At 30.2% G+C, this 11,516-nt stretch overlaps 1 non-coding gene across 2 annotated transcripts in view; it reads left to right on the top strand.

The window, feature by feature from the left end:
* The window catches only part of LOC103312757 (uncharacterized), a 32,621-nt gene extending 23,146 nt beyond the window's left edge, over window positions 1–9,475 (top strand). Inside the window, exons 2-3 of one of the 2 annotated variants that reach the window (XR_010335524.1) lie at window positions 969–1,098; window positions 9,340–9,475. This is a non-coding gene — a transcript (uncharacterized LOC103312757). Of the gene's footprint in view, window positions 1–968; window positions 1,099–4,252; window positions 4,271–9,339 lie in introns of those variants that run through there. The other variant, XR_010335525.1, reaches the window with a different exon arrangement.
* The last annotated feature ends 2,041 nt before the right edge of the window (window positions 9,476–11,516 follow it).

Raw genomic sequence — 11,516 nt, 5'->3', positions numbered from 1 at the left:
TTCAATTATTTTGGAAAAAATTGGCAACGAAGATATCGGACGATAGTTGTTTATGTCATTAGGGTCACCTTTTTTAAATATTGGTACAATTATTGAAATCTCCATAAGTCCATAGTAGCTGGAAAAACTAAATCATCAACACAGCAATTAATCGGTTTCGTCAATGGTATATTTATTAAATTTTTAATTGATTTATTTATTTTAACATCCAATCTATAAACATCCTTACTGTTCGAGTTTTTTAAACTATTGATACATTCTTTAACTTCATTAAAAGAGACATTACGGAATCAGAACAGCTTGGTGTTACTATTAATGTTTATAAGCATCATCGTAATGGGATCTTTAGAACTTGTCAACTTGAGGGAAAAAAGAACTTAGTAATTTTTGTGGGACAGTTGCGAAAAAATTATTTACTTCATCAGGAGACGATTGAGGAATATTTCTATGTATTTCTAATACATCCTGTCTACTATGTAGGTAACTATAGTATATAATTGCAATAATAAATTGAAACGTCAGCTTTTTACCACCAGTTAGATGGTGATTAACCTCACGGGAAGAGAGGAAGCGATTTTATTACATTTAAGAATTTGAAGATCTGTTTCACGATTACAGTTAATTTTTTAATTAATTAATTAATTAATTGTTTAATAATAAAAATCCGCAAAAAATAGTTAAGTAAAAATTCAAATTTCAAGTAAACGTTATTTTGGACCTAGCAAGAACTATTACATTATTAATTAGTTTTAATCACTACACTGTGGAAGAGTAGAAAAATTTTGAAAAAATTCGCATACACCCCGCATACACCATTTCACAATCGTATTGTTATTTGAAATTTATCTCATTGATAAAATGCACTTATCGCAAAAATAAAACAATTTCTTTTGAATCCAGATAAGATGTGATTCATCGTCAATCGGAAATTTCCTCCAACCACATTACGGACACGTAGCACTTCTCAGTTCATGTTTTCTGTCTAGCTTGAAACCTAACCTCTCTCTTTTTCTATGTTCCATTACGAAGTCGTGTAAAACCCCGATGACAGTTTTTCATAATGACAGTGCCTGAGACTGCTTTGACCTGGTTTTGTTGGTAAGCTGTAAATTAATTTAATTCGTAATAAACTCATTTGTATGGAGTATTATCGATTAGATGGTTTTTCGTTATTAAAGAAATAGAAATAAAGATAACGCGATATCTAAATTCCATACCAAACGTTTCGAAAATATGGCAACTGCCCATTATTTGTCATTTTTTGGCATGAAATAGGGACAAATTTAGACTTTTTGAATAAAATCAGTCAAAAAACAGAAAATCAATATTATGAAAATGACGGTTTATGTTAAAAGACATAAAGAACAATAACATCTTTGGTAAATTTTTCGAAATTTTAAATTTTTTTTCGAAAAATTTTACTAACATTGTCAGAAAAATCTTGAATTTAGATCGAATATATTGTTTGTTTGACTTTTCTCGTTAGATGACAGTGTATCTTTCTATTTGCCACTTAAAGTGTGCCCTGTTTTATTTAAGTATTTAAGTATTTATTTAAGTTCATTCAGTTTTTCAGTTCAGCTTAGTTGGAGAATACATAGTACTAATTGACCCTCGTTTCAGTGTGTTCATTCATATTCTTGACACACAAAATTGTTAATGCAGATCAAATTATAATGCAAATGTATAAAAACCCAACATTTTTTTTATAATTTACAGTGGAATTAAATTGAGTTAAAACTTTAAACTCAACTCACGAACACATTTTTTTTCTAGTTCCTAACCCCAAAGATGTAAATATAACTACATTGTATTTATTATTAAAAAAAACAACAGATGTTCAAAATATTTTGCTCGATACTTTTTAGAAAATGACTAATTTCCATAGCAACCCGTACTTAAAGGTTCGTCCACTCATTTTTGCGCACCGCTTTTTGCGTCACTGTCTTTTGCTCTCCTAGCAACACCTCTTCTCGAGAGTGTGATTTATTTTTGTTTATTTTGTTTAATTCAAATTAATTATTGAGAAAAAACGAGAATTTGTAAATTTTGTTTTTAATCTTTTTAAGCGAAAACCAGAAGAATTAGCCATTTTCAAGTAGGACATTTTTTTTCAAGAAATCTAAATCTATTATCGCATTTTTCAAGGCGATCTTGATGTCAGAGTTACAATACTCAATTTTGGTTTTTCTTATGAACACTATATTCGATACTTGTAAATTTGAAGTCTTTTTGTTCCTGATTACAACGGTGCATCCATCAATAATGTGATCGAATCATCTTACATGCTGATTAAAATTAAGAAAAAAGCGTCTTTGCAAACTCTTTGCTTTTGAAAAAACGTCAAAAATTTTATTAAAAAAAAAACAAATTTTTATAGTTCTATTAAACATGCGAGTAGATTTTTTTCAACTTTGTCTTGTTTTGTTTTGCGAAGAATAATTCTAGCTTATAATGTCGTTTAATTTTAAACTTGACGGAAATGTGAATGTTCCAGATCCAAATTCAATTAATCTTCTAAAATCTAGTTTGTTTAAAAACAAAATTGTTTGCATTTTTTTCAAGACACTCTTTGTAAAAATACTTTTTTTTTCATTTTGATCGGCATGTAAGATTCCATGTATTAAAAAAACTTTTTTTTATTATATAGGGTTGTTCGCGAAGTTGAGGCGTTTCTTTTAACACGAGATACTATGCATTTTTCTTAAAAGTTTTACCCGAAATCGTCTTAATAAAATGTTTTTAATGACGGAGATAATTTTTAGATTTTCTAAAATTTTGCGTCCGGTCCTGTCTAACTGCCGTTTTGAGATGAACGCTTCAAAATAATCTGGTTCATTATTGTAGATACCAGATTTTCAATAATGTCACTTTTGTTTTTCATACTCTAAGTTCTCTCTGAATGCCGCAACTGTATTCTGATAGCATTTGCTCATACAATTACATGAAATCTGTAAGATTGTTATCATTGTAATAGTGAGCCTCTCCAACTAATTAGATAAATATTGTTAACAGTCCTTTAATTATTTTGATCTGAACAGGGTCAGCTTGTCAGCTTCCAAACATAAAAAAAGAATAATTGTATCTTCTTTATCATGAACATTTTACTAAGGTGTTTTAGGCTAAAACTCTTAAGAACAATGCATGCTAGCACCTCTTAAAAAGAATGCCTCAAGTTCGCGAACACCCTGTATTATACATTTTTACATTTACATATTATATTATTATATAAGAAAGGTCAAAAATGTAGTTAGAATTTTTTTACGAAGTACGGCGTTCGATGTCGGTCCATTAGCTTGCTTAAAACTCTTATGCTTATTATTAAAGCATTATTTACCTTTGCCACAAATTACTAATGAATAGTTATTTATTTACCGAGTTTGTGTGTAAATCGGACGCTTTATTGCCGAGTGAATTTTTAAACGTCGAGGGATAACGAGAGGTTTATCATCCACGAGGTGAAATAAATGAAGCGATTTACACGAAAACGAGTTGAATACAACATTTTATTCTTCGAATTAGACTCAACAAGACTTAAAATTGCTTTAAATCTGTTACAAATAATCTGACGTTTTGAGAAATGCCAAACAGTTGTCAAAACTTCCTTACACCGGAGAAAAACCGTAAATTTTGACAGTGTTGAAGAATTAAAACATTAAGGCGGCCCTCGAGAACTGTCAAAATAATGTGTTCATACTTTTATACATATTTCAAAAAATAGTCTACGGAGCAGTACTAAACAAATCCGTTTTCTTGGTCTACTAATCTGAGACTTGGGTGCCAAATGCAAGATACTGACTGCACAGATCGGAAAAAAATACACCATTCATGCACTACATCATTGTAAATATGCATGTAAAAACTGAACCCGATACTAGGAATAGCAAGCAAAAAACAAGCTTTAGAAAAATTTCTTTGAGAACGAGATTATTTTGAACTTACCGCTTTCAAAATTTATTTGCCAGTTGGAGGCGCCACAATGGTTTCCGGTTGAAAATAGTCGATTTTGAGATATGTATAAAAACAGTGCAAAAACATATTTTTTGATTTGACAGTTTGATTTTGACAGTTCTCGGGGGGCGCCTTAAGAATTAAAACATTAAGAATAAAAACATTTAACTAAAGTTTCCACAGAAACTTTGAAAAATCAGTAAGACCATTTTCAATTCTTTTTGTGTTCGAAATTTCTTTGAAAACGGCAAATGTTTGCGTTTCGTTCCATTAAATCCCTAAAACCGCTTTAAAATTTCAGATGGGTCTAAAATGAACGGAAAAACACCGATTTCTCTCTTACAAGAGTTAATGGCTGCTCGGGGAATTTCCCTTCCGGTCTACATCGAAGAAGGCTTCGGCACTTCATTCAAATGCACTGTTAAAGCAGGTGGTGTAACAGCTTGTGGTTACGGAACGTCTAAAAAAAACGCAAAACACGAAAGCGCCAAAAACGCCCTTGTAAAATTAAGACGAGAGGACAAGTCTCCAGAAATTAAACCACGAGCTGAAAATAATAATTTATTTCGAAATTTTGTGGGCGAATTGAATGAATATGCAGCATCCAGATATGGCGCAAAGTATCCAAGTTATGATTTTTTAACCGTTTCGGTGGACGGTGAGTTTTTTTTCAAGTGTTCTTTTGCGAATGAGGAAAGTATTGGAGAAGGGATGAACAAAAAAGATGCCAAACAAGATTCTGCAAGAAAAATGTTGGAATTGTAAGTTTTCAACATTTTCTAGTTTTGTTTTTCACGGATAATTTATTCATTCGAAGGGTTAAGAAAAATCAACCAGTTTATGAGCGAAAGGTACAAGAAAAAACAACAATTACAATAAACAATGTTGAAGAAATTATAGAAAAGTATAAACAACATTCATTGAGCGAAACCAGCATGGTTAATTCATCAAAAGCTGGGCAAGTTTTTGAACCTACTCCTGGTATCATCTTGGTAATAATAATAATAATAACGTAGTAATAAGATCTTTCCTCTTGTAGGTATTAATAATGTTGTTGCTTATTCCATAGACAAGTACAGGTTGCTCTGGGAAATAGTATTTATAATCTAGGATTCAGATATGAAAAAGAAGACTTTTAAAATGTCACCAACAAAAAAATAATAAATCAAATAATGTACAATAGTTAACCACTTATAAATAAAGGTGTTGGTACTACTTCTACTCGTGTCTATGGAATAAGCAACAACATTATTAAATACCTATAAGAGAAACTACTATTTTTGTTGACCGTTTTTGTGATTATTTCCTGAATCTTAAAAAACGCTGTAATTTCAAATTTTGTCATTGGTCAATGAAAACTGTAACAAACTCGTTTGTTAAATGGCGATTAATAATCTCAACTATCAACTACCATTTTTTTACAAAGAGTATATTAGATTTTTCGTTAAAATCGAATAATAGATAGGACTGTAAAAGGCAAAATTTCATTAACACATTAACACATTATTAAAGTAATCCAAGTTGTAATGTGATTAACTGATTAAAGAACAAGTTTTATAAGGGTTGATTTAATGAATAAAAAAAGTAAAATAGAAAATTAATTTCTGATGATTTTTGACGTCTTAACAGTCATTTGTGATCAAATTACCAATTGGAATGCTTTAGAGCCGGTTTACAGAACATTTAATTGCAATCAACGTTTAATCGCGATTAACATGACATTTGTCAATGTATTTTAAATGGTAACTTATTAATTCGAATTAGTTTCATTCTGAATTAAATCTTAATTTCGCTTTCTGTAAACCGGTCTTTAATGTTTTTGAAATTTTGCTTTTCAAAGCGCTATCATTCATTTTTATTAAAAAAACGAAAATTAAATTTACGAAAGATATGCAAAAATCCTTTAATAATTTCGAATAAATTACAACTTGCTATACTTTAATTTCGTAAAAATTTTGTTTTTTAAAGCATTAACTTTCAAACTGAGTAAAAAAATAATAACTGAAAAAAGTTAAATTTTCTTTTCATTTCTATTTCTGAAGATTTTCAACATCTTTAAGAGTCATTTCTGATCAGATTACGACATTGAATGTGTTTTAAATTTTGCTTTTGAAAGAGCTATTATTCGCTTTTACTAAAAAATAAATGATTGTGTTTACAAAAAATAAAAATCTTATAATTTTCTGATAGTTTTCGACGTCTTAAGCTGATATTTATGACTAAATTACAGTTTGATACAGTTTAAATTAGTGGAATTTTTTTTCGATCTGGGTGAAAAATTAATGACTGAAATAAGTTTAACAAGAAATTAAATTTGTAACGATTTTTGACGTCTTTAACAATCATTTGTAATCAGATTACAACTTGGAATGCATCAATGTGTTTGAAATTTTTCTTTTTGTAGCGCTAACATTTGGGTTTTTACCAAAAATCGAAGGTTTTTTACAAAAAAAAAGCAACAAATAATTTATTATTGTTTTCAACGTCTTAAAGGGTCATATTTAAGACGACATTACAACTTGCTGTAGTTCAAAATAATCGTAATTTTGGATTTCAGCGCGCTTGCTTTAGTTTTCAAAGCAAGATTTGTAAATGATTTAAGGTTTTTTTTTAATTCTAATAATTTTTGACGTCTTTAACAATCATTTCTATACTTTGTGTTTATAATACGTTTATTAACGTCTATCAGTAGGAGTTGTTTATATACTTCAACGAACTTAGGGATATTTAGTTTTAAAGAGTTTCATCAATAATGCGTGTACGATCGATTTAATTCGGAAGTAAAATTACCGTTGGGGGCGCCACTGAGCTAGGTCGAAAACAGTAACCATAAATGGCGGGAAAATGTTTATTCGGATATTTTGAGCGTTGTACGAATTTTGGGGCTTCACAATTATTACATTGCCTATGCGGAATGATTATTTCATCTTTGATGCAAGAAACTTATGTTGACAAATGAGAGATGACGAGGAAAACACGAATAACGAATGACTGTTTGGTTCACTTTCTTTATTGGAAAATTATTACAAAGACATTGAAAAGCCTACCTATTGGCATAATTTACGTTTAAATGTATCAGCAGTTGTTAATCTTTATTGTAGTTTTGTAGATTTACCGCAGCATTTCATGATTATTTCAGTGGAAAATTCTAACCTAAAATTCATAACACTTCACTAATTTATTGGTTTCTTGAGCCAAACTTTGTGTTCGCTGTGATCCATTACTTATAGTCTTTAATTAGACAACTGTTTGATAACACTTTGTAATCAAAATTTAAATATTTTTCACTTTTTATCCACTTTCAAGTTCCAACAATAAACACTTTATACCACGAAAAACCACAGAACCAAAGTGAACGCTAGTATTTACCACCACGTACTTTTAAAGTAATTCTTTCTATTGTAAGTAATTAACACTATACACGCAAAATTGTTGAACAATTCATTAAATGTCAGTCATATGTCAGTTAAATGTGGCATTACGAAAATTTCTTTACTGTTTTGTTCAAAAGTCATCACCAGAGAGCGTCTAGTTAATTTTATTTCCGAATTAGAGTTCCTTTATTGCGAGAGTTGGGACACTGAACGTCAAACCGAGCCAATTTTGTATTATGTGGATAAGGTATATATTTCTATCCTTTTTTAATAAAAATTTTGTTAGCAACTTATGTCTGAGGTTTATGTCGAAAATAATTTCAAGGTTATGATTTTTGTCAAATGAATAAAATGATATAATTTTACGTCAAATTTAACCAGGGACGTAGGAATCGTAGGAATTTTAGGATTACTATTTAAAACAAGAAAATAATTGAATACCTACAAATCATGGCCTCCTTGATGTATGGAGACAACTTCGTTGTTCAGGCCTGGCGCATCGTTAAGTTCGGCTGATTCTCCACTGGCGCTGCATTTAGCGGACTGACGTTTATTTGACAAATACCATTTTTGAGGTTAAAGACTAATAAATTTGAAAGATGTAAGTGTGGATTCGTGAAATACGTTGAAAATGTGAGGATAATTCTAAAGTTATGTCCTGAATGAACGTTTGGATAGTGTAACTTTTGCAGGAAATCATTTTACGATCATTAGGATTTTTTATTTTCAGCTTCAGAAGATATACAAATTATTTTAAGGTGAATTGATTGTTCATCGTTTATAAGTATTTTAAGCATAACCTATGGCACTAGTACGCAGACACAGATGCAGAGAAAACGATGTTTCAAAGAACCTTCCATTTATTATGCATACTCTATGGTTTTACCAATGGTTAAGGTTGAATGCGTTACAAATCTGTGATTTTTAAGACATGGCTTAAGTTTTCTGAAAGGTATTTGCAACCTTTTAACCAGCAGATATTTGCAATACATTGTTTAGGCAAATGAAACTATTTTGCACACACGTATTTTCAAAACCTGCTATTGTTAATTTAGTTTTAGTAAAATGTACAAAGAAAGTCGTTTTTTTCAAATGAAATGGTTTAAAAAAGCTCGATCCAGCGTTCTTCTCTGAATCTCTGAGTCTCTGAATCGTCCGTTCCAAAGTCCCTGTCTGGACCTCTGCTCACTCTCAAGCACCGCTCGTGGATCACCAAACTCCCGAAAAAAATCTACTACTTTATAAATTTTTTTGAGTTTTTGTATTTAGAAATTATCAATTACATTGTGGGCTCTTTTTCACCTTCTCTTATGCTGATTGTACTTGTTAAATTCAATTTTTTTTCGGATTTAACCTCACAAATGCTATTTGTCACATAAACGTCAGTGCGCTAAATAGGGCGCCATCTACGGTTTCGAAAAAACCGCTGAAGCTTATCGATGCGCCAGGCCTGAACAACGAAGTTGTCTCCATACATCAAGGAGGCCATGCTACAAATATTAATGTTCACATTTCTGAGATTTTTCGATATTTATTTTACTATCAAATACATAACTTAAAACATACTTCAATGCTAAAAATGCTTTTCTTTCAGTCACAGTTTTTAGTTAAACATCTCGTCCCAAAAATTGGTTATCAAGAACCCTTCATATTTCCCGTCGTCTTTTTAAATTTCCCAAAAAAATGATATTGAAGGTCTTCTCGTGTGAAAAACGTAACAAAATCGTGAATTCCAGTGTTCATAATTTGAAACAGAATCTAAAGTTCACGTAGATGCTAAAGGCGGCCAAGCAACGACAGGTTCAACTTTCCTAAAAATTAGACCTAATTTTGGGTTCAAGTACCTACGTATTTTACAAATGCATAGAGAAATTCCCAAAATCTCATAGATTTTGTACATAATATTATTTAGACAAACTACTTTTCCAAATGCTTGTTAATAATAAACGTGACGATGCCTTTATTAACAAATTTATTTATTAATTTAATTAACTACCTTTTACTATGTTTTTAGGCCGATGAAGAAACCATAGATAGTCTTCGAAATAAACTTAAATCGCACAACATTTGCTACACATTAACGCAATTCCAGATAAACCCTTGCATTATGTATGTGCAAATAAATGGAACTGATTTGTGTTTTATGGCTGTTGGAGATGATCGAGAGGAAGCGACTAGAAATGTTCTTCGTCAGGTGCTTCAAGTTAAGAAAACTGGATGTTCTCTTAGTACTAATCACCTGTTGAATTTTAATTGATTTTTATTATTATTTATTTGCCTAGGTTAAGTATAATTATGTGCCTGCAATTGTTGTTGGAGATCAATTTTTTTTAAACATTTTTACACTCGTACCGATATTTTCAAATAAAGATAGGAGAAAATTAACAGTTTGACAATAGTAAAAACTATTGAACAAATTTTAAATACTTTACTCAGTATCAGTCTAGATCAAGTAATAACATTAAGCTACCGATTTGCGCCGTTGCTATAACAATACCGATTTGCGCCGGTCATAAGTCAACTTGAAATCAGCCCCTATGTCTTTTTTGGTATCACAACCCATTTAAAATTATAGAACGGTGCGCAAATTAGTAAAAGTTTGACTGAAATATAGTTTTTGAAATTTTTTTCCTAATCCCGACCAGATGTTAGATTTTATGTTTAATTTTGGTGTGATGTATTGTTACTTATTACCTAATTAATAATGAAATGAAATTCATTACGTAACTAGTTTTGTTAACTCTTAAAAAAATTGTTGGAATAAATTTTCCATTAGGTATTAGGAAAAATTGTGTACGTAATACGTTATGAAAGGCCTATTATTGTTTAACTCGCATAATTTGCAAAACTTGTTTGCTGCGCTATGTCATTTTGGCGAATATTTTGCTCTTTAAACAAAATCGGTGTTTTCATAATTAATCACGTAAACTATTCTTTTAAAACATTATACGTACAAAAAAATATCTTTGTTATCAGGGGCGGATCCAGAAATTAATTTTAGAGGGACTTTCTAAAATTTTTAAAAGGAGTCAAAATTCTTACGGCCTGATTTCAAGTTTGGTCGCAAAGTTGCGTGGGTCGCAGTTGCTAGGTTTGCACCGTTACTATAACAATACGGACTTGCGTCGGTTGTAACTCAACTTGAAATCAGCCCATTAGTGAACAGTCATTTAACTAAAAGACAAAAATATTCAAATAACAAAAAATCTGAATCCGTCCTTGTTTGTTATTTGTATTTTGTTTTATTTTATTATTGTTGTAAAATATTTATTTTTAAACAAATTTTAAATCGCAATTACAAATTTGTTTTTTTTGTTGGTAACATTTTAAAGCCTTTTTAATATCTAAATCCTTGATTATAAACATTAATTTAAAACACGTTTCCAAAGCAACGTGTTTTCATTATTTTAAAACACGCTTTCCATAGCAACGTGTTTTAAATTAATGTTTTCACTATTTTTCACCCCTATGTTTCGAATAAGCTCGTGACAGCCCTAGAACTTTGTGTTTTTGCACTCGTACTATTAAGAACTTTTCTCGAAGTTATTTTAGATAATTATATGTATTTAAAATACATACTTGTAAATATGAAAAAAAAAAACTATGTTTTCACATAAGTGAAAAGAATCTGGATAGATTTGTTTACAAAACTGTTATTTTTAAATCAAGCTCAATGTTTAAAAATTGTGAAATTAGAATTTTTTGATACAAATGCTATGTGTTTGATCATTTTTTCAAATGTATTCTTCAAGTAGACCAAGTAATTTAGTTACAATATTTTGGATTCCAAAATTAGAAAAGAAGATGAGTGAGAGGTATCTGGAAATTGTAACTTCGAGAACAGTCTTAAAAGTTCAAAATCAGAGATTTGATTCTTTTGTGATTTAGTTATTTTCGTGGAAAACTTAATATTTATGGTAAAATAACAAGCCTCCAAAACAGCGAAATCTGAGATCTTTATTAAAACTGCTATTTTTTTTACTTTTTACTAAATCTTAGCTTCAATAACGGAGAAAGAATTCAAAAACTCCATATTGCTGTGTGGAAACTAATCTTTTTTTTTAATTAGAATGATTGTGATTGAGAAATAAATGAAATCCAAGAAAATGAGCTAAAGATGAAAATTGGCGCATTTTTCCGCACTTTTTGCACTTTTTAGTAAGAGAAGTTTTTCTTGAACATTACCAACAT

Source organism: Tribolium castaneum, chromosome 9 (genome assembly GCF_031307605.1).
Source record: "Tribolium castaneum strain GA2 chromosome 9, icTriCast1.1, whole genome shotgun sequence".
Classification (NCBI taxonomy): domain Eukaryota; kingdom Metazoa; phylum Arthropoda; class Insecta; order Coleoptera; family Tenebrionidae; genus Tribolium; species Tribolium castaneum.
Note: the sequence above shows the minus strand (reverse complement) of the source record. Positions and strands in the feature narration are given on the sequence as shown.